The sequence below is a fragment of the Helianthus annuus genome, chromosome 7, assembly GCF_002127325.2.
Source record: "Helianthus annuus cultivar XRQ/B chromosome 7, HanXRQr2.0-SUNRISE, whole genome shotgun sequence".
Taxonomy (NCBI): Eukaryota; Viridiplantae; Streptophyta; class Magnoliopsida; order Asterales; family Asteraceae; genus Helianthus; species Helianthus annuus.
The window spans coordinates 78,122,447-78,140,632 of NC_035439.2; the positions used below are offsets into that span (position 1 = coordinate 78,122,447).

Here is an 18,186-nt window from a genome sequence, read left to right on the forward strand (position 1 = left end):
TTTTGGCTCCCTCTCACGGTGAATAGGGCTGGCGACGGTGTGCCCCCCGCGGCAAACAGCCTCCCCGCTCCCCTCCCCGCTTACGCCCCGTTCACCCTTATATATATATGAAATTTGGTTATTCAACCATGTATTGACGTTGAAGAAAAAAAATACTAAAAACGGGCGTAAGATGTGATGTAAACAAAATACTAACATATTACAAATGTCGGCCATGGGCAATGCCGTCCAAGACCCGCCAGGAGACATGTGGGTATAAAACGCTTAAAATTAAATGATAAGTTAGATAGATATATAACCATAATAAAATATTGAAATCAACCCTAGTGTAACTATCAAGACTAATACAATATTTAAATGTTTTTATAGTTTATAATAAATATATGGTAACATGTTTTAGAGACAATCATCTTCGCCTTTGTCCCACTATAGTTACCACTAGTAGTATGAATTTCGTAGATGGTTCGTATAAACTGTTAAGTATGAAAGCATTGGATTGATTTCCCATGTAAGAGTCCACTTGTTAAAAATGACTGATTGTTGGGTTGTGAATTAACTAATTTATTTTTAATTTGTAAAACTACTACTACTATTACTATAACAACTATATAAAAAAAGTATTTAGGTTAATTAATCAATTGTATGTTCTTCGACGAAGAATAAAAGAACAAAGGAAAATCATAATCGTCAAGTTAACTTATAACTTTGGATGACTCGTCCTAGCGTTTACTGTTATATTGAATATATATCGTGATTCCTATGTTAAAACCAGCTAAGATTAATTTCTAAATAATCTATAAAGATAATCACACATATGACATATAAGCAGAGATAAGTACAAACAAAGATAATCTTGTTCGATTCATTAGCTAAATCTTCCTTTGAATATATAGCATACTTACTCTATCGACGATAACTTCCTCATCAATAGGAAGTGTCTTCACTAGTTGCAACTTGAACTTAGGACATGTTAAGTTACTAGCAATAGTGACTTGACTCTTGAACTCTTAATCGGTATTTGTGTGGTGTATGATGCATAACTGGATCCCTCCTTTTCGGAATCGTGGGAGGGGAGATATGACGAAGAGGTTGGTCACATCATCTTTAGTTGTGATTTCGTTGTCGCGTTATGGGATTTGTTTTGGTCTACCGATTAACATATTAGATCTTCTCTCTATTCGGAGCCGAAACGTCACATCAAGTTCAAACGAGCTTCCATTTAAACGGTGATTGGGATTTGGAAAGCTACAAACACCTTAGTTTTCATAACAGATAGTTCTTCTTTGAAAACAGTTGATAAAATCAAGTTATCTTCATATAACAGGATTTAATATAGGGCCACGTTACGTAGCGTTTCTTGAATAGACGTGATATCGTTTTCTTATTCATATTGTAATGTGTAAGACTTGTAGCGTCTTGTAGCGTCTTGCTGGGTTTTTTTATGTTATTATCATCATTCTAAAAAATGCAAAGTGTTCCATTGGTAGGACACACTTTCGAGCATTAAACACTTTGTTCTTAAGCAATGCTTACTAGAGGTTTTTTTTTTCTTTTCTAAAAGGTGGTGTTACAAAACTTCTTTGCCCTTTGGTTGTTTTTTTTTTAACTTTTACAAAACTTCTCAACTTTTTTCCTTTTCATTTCCTTAGTTTAGTTTACTTTAGTTTTTTTTTTAATAAACCTATTCTCCAGTGGCGAATATTGAGATTTCCAACCATGGGGTCGAAAACGTACACACCCAAAAATTTCTGGGGGTCGAAAACGTATATACCTAAAAATTTATATACGAAAACTACATACTTTCCACTAATGAGCGAAAAGTTCGGGGGGTCAGCCGCCCTCACTATCCTACGCCCTTGCTATTCTCGTTTCTTTCACTAAAAAACTTGCCAAGTTACTTTAGTTTTCTTAGAATTCTTTTTATCTTAACTCTTGGTTGTTTTTTGGTTTTTTTAACTCCTTATTAACTTATTTGTTTGTTTTTGATCCTAAACATATCGATATTATTTTGGGTATTTAAGTTTCTTCTTTCGATTGCTATAACAAATGATAATAGCATAACGAATCGAAATGATATTAACTAAATTCCCGTAATAAAACGCAGAAGAATGCTCACTACTAAATTAGTTAAATATTAAACTTTCACATTCACAATTAGATTATTCTATATAAGAACAGGAAAGCGATAACATTTTCTAGTAGATACAATAATGCATAAATCTCCAAGCTTGTAGAACGTCAAAAAGAAATGAAATGAAGATATGTAGTATACATTATCCGATTTTAACCGCTTTAATCCAACTATTTTTTTTAAGATCTTTCGAAATATGTTTATGTAATAACTTAAATTATTTATTTGGTTGATTTTTATGCCAAAATTTAAAATAAATTAACACAATTACTTAAAAATAAAAATAGAATTTTAAAGTATTAGTATGCAAAAAAAAAAAAAAAAAAAGAAATGGGGTTTTTGTATCAATCTACGAATGAATGTAGGTGATATGTTTGGGTCCATATGTATAACATGATTTTTTGATTCGCTTAAAATTTTTGGATTTGTGTCGAATTCGACCCATCAACCCATAAACACATATCAGACAAGTTTTTGAATTCTTGTCGGACAAGTTTTTAGGTCCTTTATCTATATATCCAATTTCAGGCGGTACCTTTTTGCGTTAAATTTGATGGGGTTTGTACTTTATGTTTCAAAAATTTGCACTTTACGTCCTTTGCCGCTAACCAAGTTAATTTTTCTTGTTAAATTTGGTCAACCAAGGGTATTTTAGTCTTTCTACCTATTTAATTAATATTATTTAAAAGATAAAACAAAATATTTTGAACAATAATTATTATTATTATTATTATTATTATTATTATTATTATTATTATTATTAACATATACGGCCATCAACACCAACGCCTCAACCACCATCCCCTTGCAAGCAATCCACACCTCTACAACCACTATCTGCCACTCTCTCTTTCTCTCTATCCCCCCATCCACCACCGCCTCAACCACCATCCACCACGGATTCGGCGCCCCACCCTGTAGTGACGTTCCCCTCCGGCGTTCCACGGACCCGAGGTTCTACAGATCCGGCGATGCTCCATTGATCCAGCTTGATAGCGTAGATTCCAGCAAGCTTCGACCGACCTGGAGTGATGTTCCCCTTCTGCGAACTTGTGAGTGAAAGTTCGAAGGCTCATCAGCCATGGAAAAAGGTATCGCGTTCAGAGATTGGCTTGAGGTGGTGTTCCTGTTCAAAGAGGGGGGGGGATTGTGGTGGTGGTGGCAGCGGCTAGGAGAGTCTTTAGAGAGGGTGTGCGTGTTTTTAGAGAGAGAAAAGATATGGTGGTGGGATGGGGTGGATGGATTTTATATATTTTCTAAAAATGCATATTTTTATATTAGTGTCCTACCCCGACCCGCAGTGGATATGGTACGGGGCATAATGATTGTCCGTAGCTTATGACACTGAAACGTCCACTTTTCATAAGGTCTAAACTCAATACTTTATTGTCGAAAATCACGACTCAATTTGAACTTTTTACATACCTTTAGAAATAAACTTAATTGTTCATACAAAAACCATTTCCGTTTAGACATTCGCAACCAACTAGGTTTATACGTAAGACGTGGCATACTAAGATTTAAAGTTTAACAACTAAACGTAAATTATTTGAAACAGAAGTATTTGAAACACCCTTATTGCACATTCGGAAATATTATTATTGACATACTATTTCTAACAAAAATTGGGCATGACCCGTCCATAACATGAGCGGTTCCCTGTTTTTTTTAACAATCATCATCATTTCAAGAAATTCTACGACACGTTTTAAAGTCATAACATGTTAAGCTTTAAGGTCTAGCTACTGAACAAAAGTTATATACCACAAAAGTATTTTTGACCCATAACATAATTACAAAGTAGCGGAAGCGCATGATGGACATGATTAGTGTGTGTTCGTTCCAAGTCGCCAAGCCATTATGTAGAGAATTTACCTACATCAAACAACAAACTTGAAGAGTTAAATTCCATTAACTATGTTACATTTTATCTAATAAACCAATTCATCTATTTCGTGTCTTCACATTATTCTTGCACTTACTACCCATCGAAACGGGTCAAACATACTTATCTGAAAATATAGATAAAACATACCATTCATTATTTTCGTGTCTTCACATTATTCTTGCACTTACTACCCATCGAAACGGGTCAAACATAGTTATCTCAAAATAGAGATAAAACATACCATTCATTATTTTCCCGTTGAAACGGGTCAAAGCATAATATCTCATTACTGAGATAAAACATACATTTATTAACCCGCTAGAAAAGGTAATTACATTCGTAACATAAACTTCCATTCGGTCCGTTTACCACGGACGAATACATTCCTTTCATCTTTTGTACTTTCATCAACTCCAATCCGTTTATAAGGGTTCGAGTAATTACATTCATTTCTTACATAACTTTCCAATATACGGTCTATTCGAGACAAACCATCATAACACAATATCATTCATAAACATTCTTTTCATATGACTCGTTTATGACGGGTCATGCTATCTATAACATAACTACTACGGACTACCATAATTATGATTTTGATATAAAACGACAAGTTACAAAATAAAGTTTGTATGCATAAAACAAGATACCTCGATCTTGCGAGTATTCCAATTTTCCTAGCGTTTGAGCTTTCTTCTTTTACGCCTACATTAATACATTCAATCTTTTAGCCCAAACTATATCATTCCATCATTCACATAATTCCTCATATGACAACATTATCATAAATGAACAAATTTCACATATTTGTTCTTTTAGTCATTTTATCGAACACTTGGCGGGTTTCGCATTGATAAGACATTTTGTACAAATATTCAAAGACATAATTCTACTAGTTCATCTAGTAACTTACCAACAATCAACCAAATTCATAAATCCTTCTTAACCTTCACTGATTTATTTAACATTTCAAGTATTACAACAACATCATATGTTAGAATTACACATAATTACTTTTAATTTGATCATCTCATTCATAACATATTTTTATCAAATGGTTTATACTAAAATCATTCAATGACCTAAAATCAAGCATGATTCTTGTTCTAGAGGGCATTCCTGTTGGGTAATCTTGATGTTACGGGTCACGGGTCAGAAAATGGATCATCCAAAGTCTAAATAAAACGTGAGTTAATGAAGAATTGGTCTACGGTTAACAAACTTCATGGAAGTGCACGTGGGTTGTGGATGACTTGGTATTGCTTATTATTAGGAATTTTAATTAGTTGGTTTGTTAATGCACGTTTGCATTTTCCATTATAAATAGATGTAGTCTGCACTTGTTTTTTTCTAAGTTGTAACCCCTTTATTTGATTATCAAATACCACAGTGTTTTTTATCATTCCATATCAACACATACGTGAGTGTATTAAGTGTGTGTGGAGTGGGGCCTGAACCAACATTTGGTATCAGACGGGTGAGAAACGAGGGCCGTTTTGAGAGTCGGTGGCGAGAGACGGAGTGCAGTCCTTTGGCTGTAAGGACCGAAGCAGGAAGCATCGAAAGAAAGAAGCAGCATGTCACCGAAAAAGAAAGAGAACGGGGCATGTTAATTGAAGAAACGATGTTGTCCAGAAAGGTTGAAGAGGCAGCATCAACAAGAAGAGAGAAGACCGCGCCGTGCAGACCGAACGGCTTGAAAGACCGCTGCCGGAATGTTAGTTCTGGTGGGAGAAAGAGAAGACTGAGGTCGGCGAGAAGACCGGCTGCACACCTCAGCGAAGACCGAGACCGTCACCGGAGTAATAGAAACCGGTGAGAGACCGCAGACCGAAAGAAGCGTTTCTTGAAGAATGCTTAGACCGAAAGGCCAGAATTGTGAATCCGAGACCGAAGAGGTTCACATGAGATGGAGACCGTGGGTGTGAAAAAGAGCGTAGGTTTACACCAAAGTAGACCGAGCAAGAAAGAAAGAAAGACCGAAATTGTGAACAAAGACCGAAAGAGTTCACAATAGACCGAGTCGTGAACGAGAGACCGAAAGCGTTCACGTAAGAAAGAGAAAGGTCGGGCCCGCGTGGTTCGTGAAGCAAGAGCAAGAATCGAGTCATATTGGCTCGTAGAAAGTAGAAAGATTGAATCTTAGTGATTCAAATAGCAAGAAAGTTGAACTTGGATTGAGCAAGAAAGAGAGAACAAGTTCAGAAAGCATGAAAGTTAGCAAGAAGATTCAACAAGCAAACAAGAACGGGTTCGAATCAAGAAAGTTTAGCAAGACTGAAGACAAGCCAAAAGAAAGAACCGAATCAAGATTATGGGGGTGAATGTTGGGTAATCTTGATGTTACGGGTCACGAGTCAGAAAATGGATCATCCAAAGTCTAAATAAAACGTGAGTTAATGAAGAATTGGTCTAAGGTTAACAAACTTCATGGAAGTGCACGTGGGTTGTGGGTGACTTGGTATTGCTTATTATTAGGAATTTTAATTAGTTGGTTTGTTAATGCACATTTGCATTTTCCATTATAAATAGATGTAGTCTGCACTTGTTTTTTTCTAAGTTGTAACCCCTTTATTTGATTATCAAATACAACAGTGTTTTTTATCATTCCATATCAACACATACGTGAGTGTATTAAGTGTGTGTGGAGTGGGGCCTGAACCAACAATTCCTAACTCCAATTTACACATTTTGTTACATGAACTCAATATAGGGTTGTAACCCACTTCCTACAAAATCATAATTTCAAAGAATTGAACTTACCACTTCAATAATCGAGTTCAGTAGAGCGTTATTTGATGTTCATGCAGTGGATTATCCTTCAATTTCAAGTTTAATTGCTTGATTCTTTGAAATAAGGGTTTCCCCTTGTGCTCCTGTTCTTGTTCGATCCCCAGACACACACACTGTGTGTGTTTTGGGTTTAATTCTTTTTTTATAAATTGAGTTTTAGTAATTTACACCTTTGGCCCGTCTAGTTTATTTTCTTATTTATTTTATACCTTTTCCATTACATTACTAATATTTGTGTCATTTCCATTAACTAAGTTAAATCTTTAATTGATTTAACTTTTATGTCTAGTAAATCTTTTTGGGGTGTTACAAGTCTACCCCCCTTAAAAGAGGTTTCGTGCCCGAAACCTGGACACATAAAAAATTAATTATTTATGTACCGAAGAGAAAAGGGGTAGTGCTTTTGCATTTCATCTTCCACTTCCCATGTAAGTTCCGATCCTTTCCGATGTTGCCATTGTACAAGGACTTGTCTAACGGCTTTATTGCGAAGGTTCTTTACTTTAACAACTTTTATGGCTATCGGTCTTTCAACATAGTTTAATCCCTTATCCAATTCAATGTCGTCAAGAGGAACGAACGCCGTTTCATCCGCAAGGCATTTTCTCAATTATGATACATGAAAAGTATTGTGAATCCCATCTAGAGTAGACGGCAAATTCTAAGCGATAAGCAACCTTCCTAACTCGGGCTACAATCTTAAACGGTCCAATATAACGAGGACCCAATTTACCCCGTTTACGAAAACGAATTATGCCCTTCCATTGAGATACTTTCAGTAAAACATAATCTCCGACTTGAAACTCGATAGAACGCCTTCTCTTGTCCGCATAGGCTTTTTGCCAATCTTGAGCTGCTTTCAGTCGAGCACTAATAAGATCGATCTTTTCGTTGGTCATTGCTATTAAATCGCTAGGTGCAAGTTCCCTTTGTCCTACTTCCCCCCAACATATGGGAGTCCTACACTTCCTTCTGTATAATAATTCATAGAGGGCCATTTGGATACCATTATGGCAACTGTTATTATAAGAGAATTCCACGAGTGGTAAATGGTCATCCCAATTTCCCCCAAAGTCTAAAGCGCACACCCTCAACATATCAACAAGGGTTTGGATGGTTCTTTCTGATTGGCCGTCGGTTTGGGGGTGATAGGCGGTGCTTATGTGTAGCTTCGTACCCATATTTTCATGAAACTTTTGCCAGTAACGAGAGGTGAATCTCGTATCCTGATCCGAGACGATTGACACAGGCACCCCATGTCGAAAAAAATTATCTCGTTCATATAAACTTCCGCCATTCTTTCCGATGAATAAGTCTCTCGAATAGGTAAAAAGTGGGCACTTTTTGTGAGTCGGTCCACTATTACCCATATTATGTCATGCCCCTTCTTCGTTCTAGGTAGCTTTGTCACCAGATCCATTGTTATCTCTTCCCATTTCCATACCGGAATTTCCAAGGGTTGTAATTCTCCGTACGGTTTCTGATGTTCTGCCTTCTCTTTGAAACATGTTAAGCATTTCGCGACATACTTAACAATATCTCGTTTCATACCCAGCCACCAATAGTTTGCCTTCAAGTTCCGGTACATTTTTGTTGCCCCGGGGTGAATTGATTACCGTGACTTATTTAAGAGGTAATATTCATTTACAATCATAAGTATATATCTTGTTCTGGTCCTAAAATCCGGAGTTGCACTTTCATGCATTTACCATTCGCAGTGGGTCATTCTATTTCCACCTCACTCATACACCATAGAAGATATTACATTCTAACATTAGCCCCACGAATACCTTTCGTGAGTTTACCTCAGTGTTCTATTATTAGCATCCATTCTAGGTACTTTCGCTCACATTATAATTTAGACCATTTACATACTTATTTTACTAACATTCATTTGAGTTAAACGTTACCACCGGATAATTATTATTTCATCCCCGCTTATCTGGAGCAAACCACTACATTCCATTACTAACGTTGCTCCAAATTTATTTCATATCCTCATGGAAGGTTAGCATATGATAGCACGCACTACTATAAACATTCAAATATTGATACACCATCATAAATACCATTTTCACACTCACTTATCCATACTCGTCACGAGGTTTAAGCATCAATCTACATTTTCTACCGTTCCTTGAACTACTAACAACTTTTAATCTAGCCTCAAATTTAATCTTTCGTATCACTTTATTATTAACTCTTTGCATGCACTACTTATTATACTAACCGGGTATGTCGTGCAAAAGAATCATACGATCGTTTAACCAATTAGTCTAACCTTTCATTCAAGACCTTTAGATCTTCCTCATAATGATATAAATATCTTCTTATGTTGACCATTAAAGGTCGAACATTTCATACCATACCATAATTATCCTACCCTTTATTTCGTTCACATGTACAAATCAATCTACTAATTCTTACTCATCAGTCAAGAACGAAATATTTTACTAACCTTGATTTCATTACATAGACCAATGATCCATGGCCCGGATCGTCCCGCTCCTTCATGAGTTCTCACCATAACCGGATTAACCTCATTCATCCGTGTGATGAACTTCTGCTCGTGCACATCCTTTCTCAACACTACCAGTTTTATCACATCGAGCGTTGATGCGTGTCGTGTGTTATATGTTTTTATTAATATTTTAAGCCATTTTTAACACTTTAGTCAAGTTTTAAATTTATAAAACACGATATTCTACTAACACTAAAGACACATATGGGCAAGTGCACCCATCGTGAGCGTAGTATAGTGTTGGTAAGATACCGAGGTCGTCCAAGGACACAAGAGCTTTTAGTACCGGTTTATCCTCAACGTCTAATAAAATCAAAAGTTTAGAAAAGGTTTTAAACATGAAAATAAAAACTAAAAAATGCTGAAAAATAAAATAAAATAAAAACAGATAGACAAGATGAATCACTTGGATCCCACTCGCCTTTGATGTAACCTTTGATGATTTTCGCACTTTTGCACTTTTTAGAAGATTATCTTAGTTATAGTAGTAGGCCCCTCTTTTGAAGGTGACGTCACCCTCAACCCAGTGGTTTGAGTCAGCAAGGATACAATCCCAAAGGGTCAGAATATTGGAAGATAATTAATTAAGTTATTTATGCGTAATGTGGTAGGCCCCTCTTTTGAAGGTGACGTTACCCTCGGCTAAGTGGTTTGAGTCAACATGGATACAATCCCAAGTAGCCGGGTTAATGTTTTAATAGTAGTTTACATATGAGGGGATCAAGTTATTCGCTCCCCCGCCATCCAACACCAGTGGGTATTGAAGGAGGTTCTAGTAAGCTTGACCCAGGTCCTTGCAGGATCTATACACTGAACAAGGCAAGAACCTTACCAAACCATTCTCTTAACCCCCAATCAGGTAGCCAACATATCTCTATATAGACCGTAGACATATGAGTGGTGAAAATCTTTTATTTTATATAGACAGTAAAATAACGCTAAGACACCACAGACAAATGATAAGGGAGTTTCACCTTCAACATAAAAAACTAGTTATTAAAGTCATTAATACAAAACCAAATAAAAAGTTCGAAAAAGATTAAAAATCAAAAGTATTACATTAAATGTTTGTCTTCACCAAGTGATGTAAGAGACTTAGGCAAACATGGCATTTGATTGTCAAGAACTATTACTATCAATCTTGGATCCCGAGACTACTACACACACTCTATGATGGATGATGGATGATGGTGGTGGATGTGGGTTGTAGTGGTGGTGGAGTGGTGGTAAAGTGGGAGAGAGTTGGTTTGCCAAGGGATGCCTTTGAAGTGAACCAAGCACCCCTATTTATAGCCTACACAGAAACCCGGACACGGCCCCGTGTCCATCCTCTTTCTCTTTCTTCATTAATTGCAATTGTCTATATATGGCTCCACACGCCCCCGTGTTCGCTGGGCACGGCCCCGTGTGTAGAAGCGTATCTGTACTATCAAGATTTGCAAGATTCTGCGAATCTTAGCGTTGACCACGGCCCGTGTTGAGCTGGGCACGCCCCCGTGCTAGGAATAGAAGCTTCTATAGCTTTGTCTTTTCTGCAGACACCTGGCCACATCCCCATGTCCGTTGGGCATGGGGTCGTGGTCAGCCTTCTGTTTCTTTGTTTTTGCTTGGGAAGATGCTGTCGAGGGGTAGGGCATGCCACGTTTATTCCTTTTCTTGTATTTATGTTAGTTTTTGCTGCATATTTGTTCCTTTTGTTCATTTAAGCTCAATTGGTCCTGAAAATACAAAAGGAAGACAAAAGCATACTTTTTCCAACATTAGTACTAAAAAAAGGGTTAGTTTATACCTCATTTGATGTAATTTATATGTTGCATTTTACACACATCAAATACCCCCACACTTGAATCTTTGCTTGTCCTCAAGCAAAACTCTTTATAATGTCGCTTACACACCCAAATGGAATGGTTAGAAGAGAAGTTTTAGGCTTGTCTTGAGTGTCGGGAATCCAAGATCTTTATTGGGTTTTATTTTATGCTATTTACAATCCTATTCGTTATGATTTATTTAGAACGTTTCATAAGAGAAATTACTTATTTGGGCATAACATGCCTCTTTAAAATTCTATTTATATACAAGTTCACATACCTCACGGGAGATAACTCAACACTCGGCCGAATATATATTTTTGTGAAGCACTCGAGACCGGCATGGAACTTATTTCTACCATATGCTTGCCAAGCAATCAATCCTCCTCCTTTTTTACTATAAACCTTTGAAAATATCAAGAGGACTTTGGGAAAGGGTTTGGCTTGGATTAAAGGTAGGTGGTTTTGGGTTAGTGGTTAGTAAAAAGGGCTAAAAGCGTAAAAAGCGTCGGTCGTCATAAAACTACTTGTTTTTGTGAATTTTATTTAAACAAAGCATTTTCAAACAAAGTTTCTTTGGTGAACTTGTTTGTTTATTGCGAGACTTCATTTTTTTTCATACGGAGCGTCACAAGAAAACTACGCTTTTTACTAAAAATAAAGGGTTTAAAAGAAAAAGGGTTTTGGTGGGTAAAGGGTGTTTGTTTTGTGGGTTTAGAAACGAAAAGGCTTAGGCTCAAAGGGGTTAACTAGGGGGATTTTGGGTAGGTGATAAAAAAAATGAAAAATAATGGTTTTGAAAAGAAAAAATGGGTTAGTCCTAATGCCGCCATCATTTACTTACTTGGGTTTAAGTTCATAAGGACCGGGAATGTAACGTCATGGCAAGTTCTAGAGTCGTAAGAAACCAAGCGTCTATTCACACAAGAAACGTAAAATGAGCATTTAGTTTAAAGGTGTATGCTTGTATGCTCAATAAAGGCTCAAAACTCACTTTTTGTGGGAATGGGTTTATAACGTGATCAACTATATATAATCAAATTTTAACTAGATTTGTCATGTCGTTTCATAATTTTCTTATGTTGGTTCTTTTTATCACGATGCTATCGGTTGTAAATTTGTAAAAATATAACCTTTTTAGAACTTGTTATTCCCAAATTAAACCAAGACAAGTAAAAATAATGAAAAAATTTTGAAAAAAATTGGGGTGATTAGCGGTTCCAACAGAGTTTTGTGTAAGGCTTGTTATTAGGACTTGCAAAATTCAATGTTTAGCATCCCCCCCCCACACACACACACTTAAATTACACATTGTCTTCAATGTATCCCAAAAATAAATTTTTAGGCTGATTGACCGTGTAAAAAGGTGTTTAAAAACAAAATATTATGTTACTGGGCGTCTGGGCACGGGCCGTGTTGGTCCGGGCATGGCCCCGTGTTCAGATTGCCAGTATCATTTTTAAAAGAAGGATGGGCACGGGGGCGTGTTCAGCGAACACGGCCCCATGTCCAGTTACCTGAACTGGGCGTTTTCTGCAGAACCTCGGGCACGGGGGCGTGTTGGGCTGAGCATGGCCCCGTGCTGAACTTGCTGTAATGAAGAAAAATTGTCGGGAGGCTCTGTTTTTGTGCATGGGGTGTGGGTTCAAGTTTCCCTTAGTAACCTCCACCATTCCGAGTGTGTTTTATTCCTGAAAAGTAAAACTATACTAAAAAACATAAAAGTTAATCTAAACTAAAACTAAGGATAGTTCTGCGGAATGCCTCCGTGGTGCGCCACGTTTATAAGAGTCCTTGGCTAGACCCAAAGTCAGTCATATGTTACCCAAGTGGGATGTTTTGTATCCCATGTTGCACCGTCGGAGAGCATCATCCAAGCTTGAGTCTATGACATTCATGTAGTTGACCGGGTCGTCGTCTTCTATTCTTTTCCCAACCCCGAACTCCATCTCTTTGTCCCCAACCCTCAATGTTAATTTCCCACCATTCATATCTACCGTTGCGTGGGTTGTGGCTAGGAATGGTCTTCCTAGAATGAGTGGTACTTCGGTATCTTCCTCCATATCTAGTATGACAAAGTCGGCCGGGAAGACAAAGTCTCCGACTTTTACCAATAGATTTTCGGCGACACCCTGTGGATATTTGATAGACCTATCGGCGAGTTGTATGCTCATCTTTGTGGGGCTTGTTTTACCAAGTCCGAGTTGGTCAAACATTGATGCGGGCATGAGATTGATGCTAGCCCCAAGATCTGCGAGTGCATTGCGTATGGGTGATCCCCCTATGGAACAAGGGATGGTGAAGCTTCCGGGGTCGATTTTCTTTTGTGGGAGTTTGTTTAGTAGAACGTCGGAGCATTCTTCACTTAAATTAACTAATTGCAATGTTTTAATTTTCTTTTTGTGAGTGAGAAAGTCTCTCATAAATTTTGAATATTTAGCCATTTGAGTGAGGACTTCAACAAATGGAAGATTGATGTGCAATTGTTACAATAAGTTTACGAATTTTGTGAATTGCTCATCGGTCTTTTGGCGAAGTAACCGACCGGGGTAAGGTACCGGGGGGTTCTTGGTAGGTTCTTGGCTTGGCGAAGGAGTTGTCTCTTTTTGGGTTGTTGGTGAAGCTGTGGTTTCGTTAGACGGACTCCCTTCAGTTGGAGGTAGTGGAGCCTCCTCGGGACCTACAGTACGGTTTCTCAATGTGATGAGATGTACTTGCGCCTTCGGGTTGGTTTCGGTATTACTGGGTAACGCGCCTTGTGGTCTCTCGGAGAAATTTTGAGCTAGTTGATTTAGTTGTTTTTCAATGTTTTGAATACTAGCTTGTTGATTTCTAAAGTTCGATTCCATTTGTTGAAATCGATCCGAGTTTTTCTTTTCGGTGTCGAAGATGAGGTGTGAGATGGTATCTTCAAGCCTCTCTCGTCCCCCTTGTTGTTGTTGAGAAAAATTTTGTGACTCATTTCTTGGTTGTTGAAAGTTTGTTCGTTGGTTTTGATTTTGTTGGTTACTACTATTGCTGGGTTCTCTCTAACCAAGGTTAGGGTGGTTACGCCATCCTTGGTTGTAGGTACCCGTCGGAGGACTTGACGGTCTAGGTCTATTATCAATGTAGTTTACCGTTTCCGTTTGATTATCCATTTCTTTCATACAACTCCAATTTTCATGTGGCCCACCACACCCCTCACAAGCCATAACCGACGCCGTTTTTGCCATTTCTAACTTTTTGATTTTCAAAGAGAGGGTTGATTTGGGCTTGTAAAGAAGTGCTTTCGCCAACCTTATGGGTGCCCAGGGCAATAGATTTTGTGCCTCGGGGAGTGTGCCACTGAAAATTGTTTTGAGCAATTTCCACAATTTGATTATAAATTTCATTTGGGCGACTATTACCTAGAAGTCACCCGGAGCTAGAGTCAAGTGTTTGTCTCGTGTGTGGCAACAACCCATTATAGAAAGTGGATACTTGTTGCCATACCGCAAGACCAGGATGAGGACATTTTCTTTATAGCTCCTTGAATTTTTCCCAAGTTTTATATAAGGATTCCCCGTCCTCTTGTGAGTATGTATTAATTTCAGTCACTAATTTAGCCATTTTAGAAGGAGGGAAATACTTATACAAAAACTTTTGGCCTAGTTCATCCCAAGTGTTTACCGAACCCACTGGGAGGGTGTTAAGCCAAGCCTTAGCTCGGTCTTTTAGTGAAAATGGGAACATTCGGAGGCGGATGGCGTCGTTTGATGCCCCATTGATGCGAAAAGTATCACATATTTCCAAGAAGTTGGTAATATGTAAGTGAGGATCTTCGTCCGCAAGCCCATGGAAAGTTGCGGAGTTTTGGAGCATTTAAATCAAATGCAGCCGAAGTTCAAAGTTGTTGGCATCGACATGCGGTGCATTGATAGGGGTGCCAAGATTATCTACCGTGGGTCGTAGGTAATCCATTAGGGTGCGTTGATCCGCCATTAGGATTGGGTCCCCCGAAACTTTCTCTTGGGTTTTAGCTTTAAGTCGTTTTCTTAGAAAGTGTTCGGGTTCGTCTATAGGTTCTTTTATGTCTTTATTGGAACAGGAGCTCATGCACTGTGTAGGAAGTTCAGGTGCGGCGCCTGGGTTCCAAGTCCAGCGATAAAAACAAAAAGATTGTTGGTCAGAAGTCTCACCACGACCCCGTGCTCAGCTGAACACGGCCCCGTGGTCGTGGTTACAGTGATTGTTTTCCGGATCCCTGTTACTAGAGAGTTTAACACGGCTCTATGCTGCACCAACACAGCCCCGTGCTCAGCTCTCTGTAACTCGGAAAATAAAAATTGCTACTAACAATGCTGGGCACGGCCCGTGTCCGACCAGGCACGACCCCGTGCTGCAGTCTGCAGAAGCTGAAAAATTTAGAAAAATCCTAAAAAAACATAAAAATAAGAAAAACGATTAGGCCGTTGATTTTAAGCTTTCTTAAAATCCTTGTGTCCCCGGCAACAGCGCCAAAAATTTGATGTGTGTCGTGTGTTATATGTTTTTAATAATATTTTAAGCCCTTTTTTAACACTTTCGTCAAGTTTTAAATTTATAAAACACGATATTCTACTAACACTAAACACACATATGGGCAAGTGCACCCATCGTGAGCGTAGTATAGTGTTGTTAAGATACCAAGGTCGTCCAAGGACACAAGAGCTTTTAGTACCGGTTTATCCTCAACGTCTAATCAAATCGAAAGTTTAGAAAAAGGTTTTAAACATGAAAATAAAAACTAAAAAATGCTGAAAAATAAAATAAAATAAAAACAGATGGACACGATGAATCACTTGGATCTGACTCGCCTTTAATGTAACCTTTGATGATTTCCGCACTTTTGCACTTTTTAAGAGATTATCTTAGTTATAGTAGTAGGCCCCTCTTTTGAAGGTGACGTTACCCTCAACCCAGTGGTTTGAGTCAGCAAGGATACAATCCCAAAGGGTCGGAATATTGGAAGATAATTAATTAAGTTATTTATGCGTAATGTGGTAGGCCCTCTTTTGAAGGTGACGTTACCCTCGGCTAAGTGGTTTGAGTCAACAGGGATACAATCCCAAGTAGTCGGGTTAATGTATTAATAGTAGTTTACATATTAGAGGATCAAGCTATTCGCACCCCCACCATCCAACACCAGTGGGTATTGAAAGAGGTCCTAGTAAGCTTGACCCAGGTCCTTGCAGGATCTATACACTGAACAAGGCAAGAACCTTACCAAACCATTCCCTTAACCCCCGACCCGGTGGCCAATATATCTCTATATAGACCGTAGAGATATGAATGGTGAAAATCTTTTATTTTATATAGACAGTAAAATAACGCCAAGACACCATGGACAAATGATAAGGAAGTTTCACCTTCAACATAAGAAACTAGTTATTAAAGTCATTAATACAAAACCAAATAAAAAGTGTGAAAAGATTAAAAATCAAAAGTATTACATTAAATGCTTGTCTTCACCAAGTGATGTAAGAGACTTAGGCAAACATGGCCTTTGATTGTCAAGAACTCTTACTATCAATCTTGGATCCCGAGACTACTACACACACTCTAAGATGGATGATGGTGGTGGATGTGGGTTGTAGTGGTGGAGTGGTGGTGAAGTGGGAGAGAGGTGGTTTGCTAAGGGATGCCTTTGAAGTGAACCAAGCACCCCTATTTATAGCCTGCACAGAAGCCCGGACACGGCCCCGTGTCCATTGGGCACGGCCCCGTGTCCATCCTCTTTCTCTTTCTTCATTAAATGCAATTGTCTCTATATGGCTCCACACGCCCCCGTGTTCGCTGGGCACGACCCCGTGTGCAGAAGCGTATCTGTACTATCAAGATTTGCAAGATTCTGCGAATCTTAGTGTTGACCATGGACCGTGTTGAGCTGGGCATGCCTCTGTGCCTGGAATAGAAGCTTCTATAGCTTTGTCTTTTCTGCAGACACCTGGCCACGCCCCCATGTCCGCTGGGCATGGGGCCGTGGTCAGCCTTCTGTTTCTTTGTTTTTGCTTGGGAAGATGCTGTCGAGGGGTCGGGCATGCCACGTTTATTCCTTTTCTTGTATTTATGTTAGTTTTTGCTGCATATTTGTTCCTTTTGTTCATTTAAGCTCAATTGGTCCTAAAAATACAAAAGGAAGACAAAAGCCTACTTTTTCCAACATTAGTACTAAAAAAGGGTTAGTTTTATGCCTCATTTGATGTAATTTATATGTTGCATTTTACACACATCAAGCGTTCTACCTCCTTCATCTATAAAATTGAGGATTAGCATATTTCGTTCAAATTCCTTCAAGTGTGGCGCTTATCAACTCATTTTGACCCATTCACAACGGGTTAATACATGACTGTTTCCTAATGTATCATTTCCACTCGTTTGACCCGTACTCAACGGGTCAATACATGACCATCCCTTAATATACCATTTTCATTTGTTCATTCACTGTATTTGGTGTTAAATTCACCTACGTTCTCTCACAGATCCCTTACTAATGAGTGTCCTATATTACACGTTGCATTTCTTACGTAATACTTTCAATATTTGTAAATAATTATTATTTACCGACTTCTGCAATTTAACCTTTTAAAGTCAACCACCACTTTGTACTTTTGTATATAAGTATTGTAGTACGCGTTGTACTTACTTTCATTTAGTACATATTTACAAAACCTTTTTAGCTAACATCTTAACTAATATTCTTTCCATACCTTTCATTAACATTACCAAGTTCTCATTTCCATCTTAAAACTTCTCAACTAAAATTTATGACCGATCTACCCCTACTTATGAGGTCTTACCAGTTTAACATTATGCCAACCATTTCAACAAGACATACCTGAACATTTCTTATTTATTTATACGTTCCACTTGATTTCGAATATTCAAACACGTATACATCTTCATGTAAATAATTTCGAAGTGATTGCGAAATCATCTTCCTTTAGCGTCCAAGTTCATGCTTGCCTCATTGCTTCCTCTTAACCCGTTTGCCATCATGTTCAAGTCAATTGACAAAATTTCCATCCTTACATATCATTACTTC

At 38.1% G+C, this 18,186-nt stretch overlaps 1 long non-coding RNA gene across 1 annotated transcript; it reads right to left on the minus strand.

Annotated features, from left to right (window-relative positions):
• Positions 1-3,754: 3,754 nt before the first annotated feature.
• Positions 3,755-6,912, minus strand: LOC110867387. The gene is made up of 3 exons (XR_002551560.2): positions 6,783-6,912; positions 4,670-4,724; positions 3,755-4,006 (listed from the first exon to the last, which is right to left on the minus strand). It is a non-coding gene; the product is annotated as an uncharacterized LOC110867387 (long non-coding RNA).
• Positions 6,913-18,186: the final 11,274 nt, after the last annotated feature.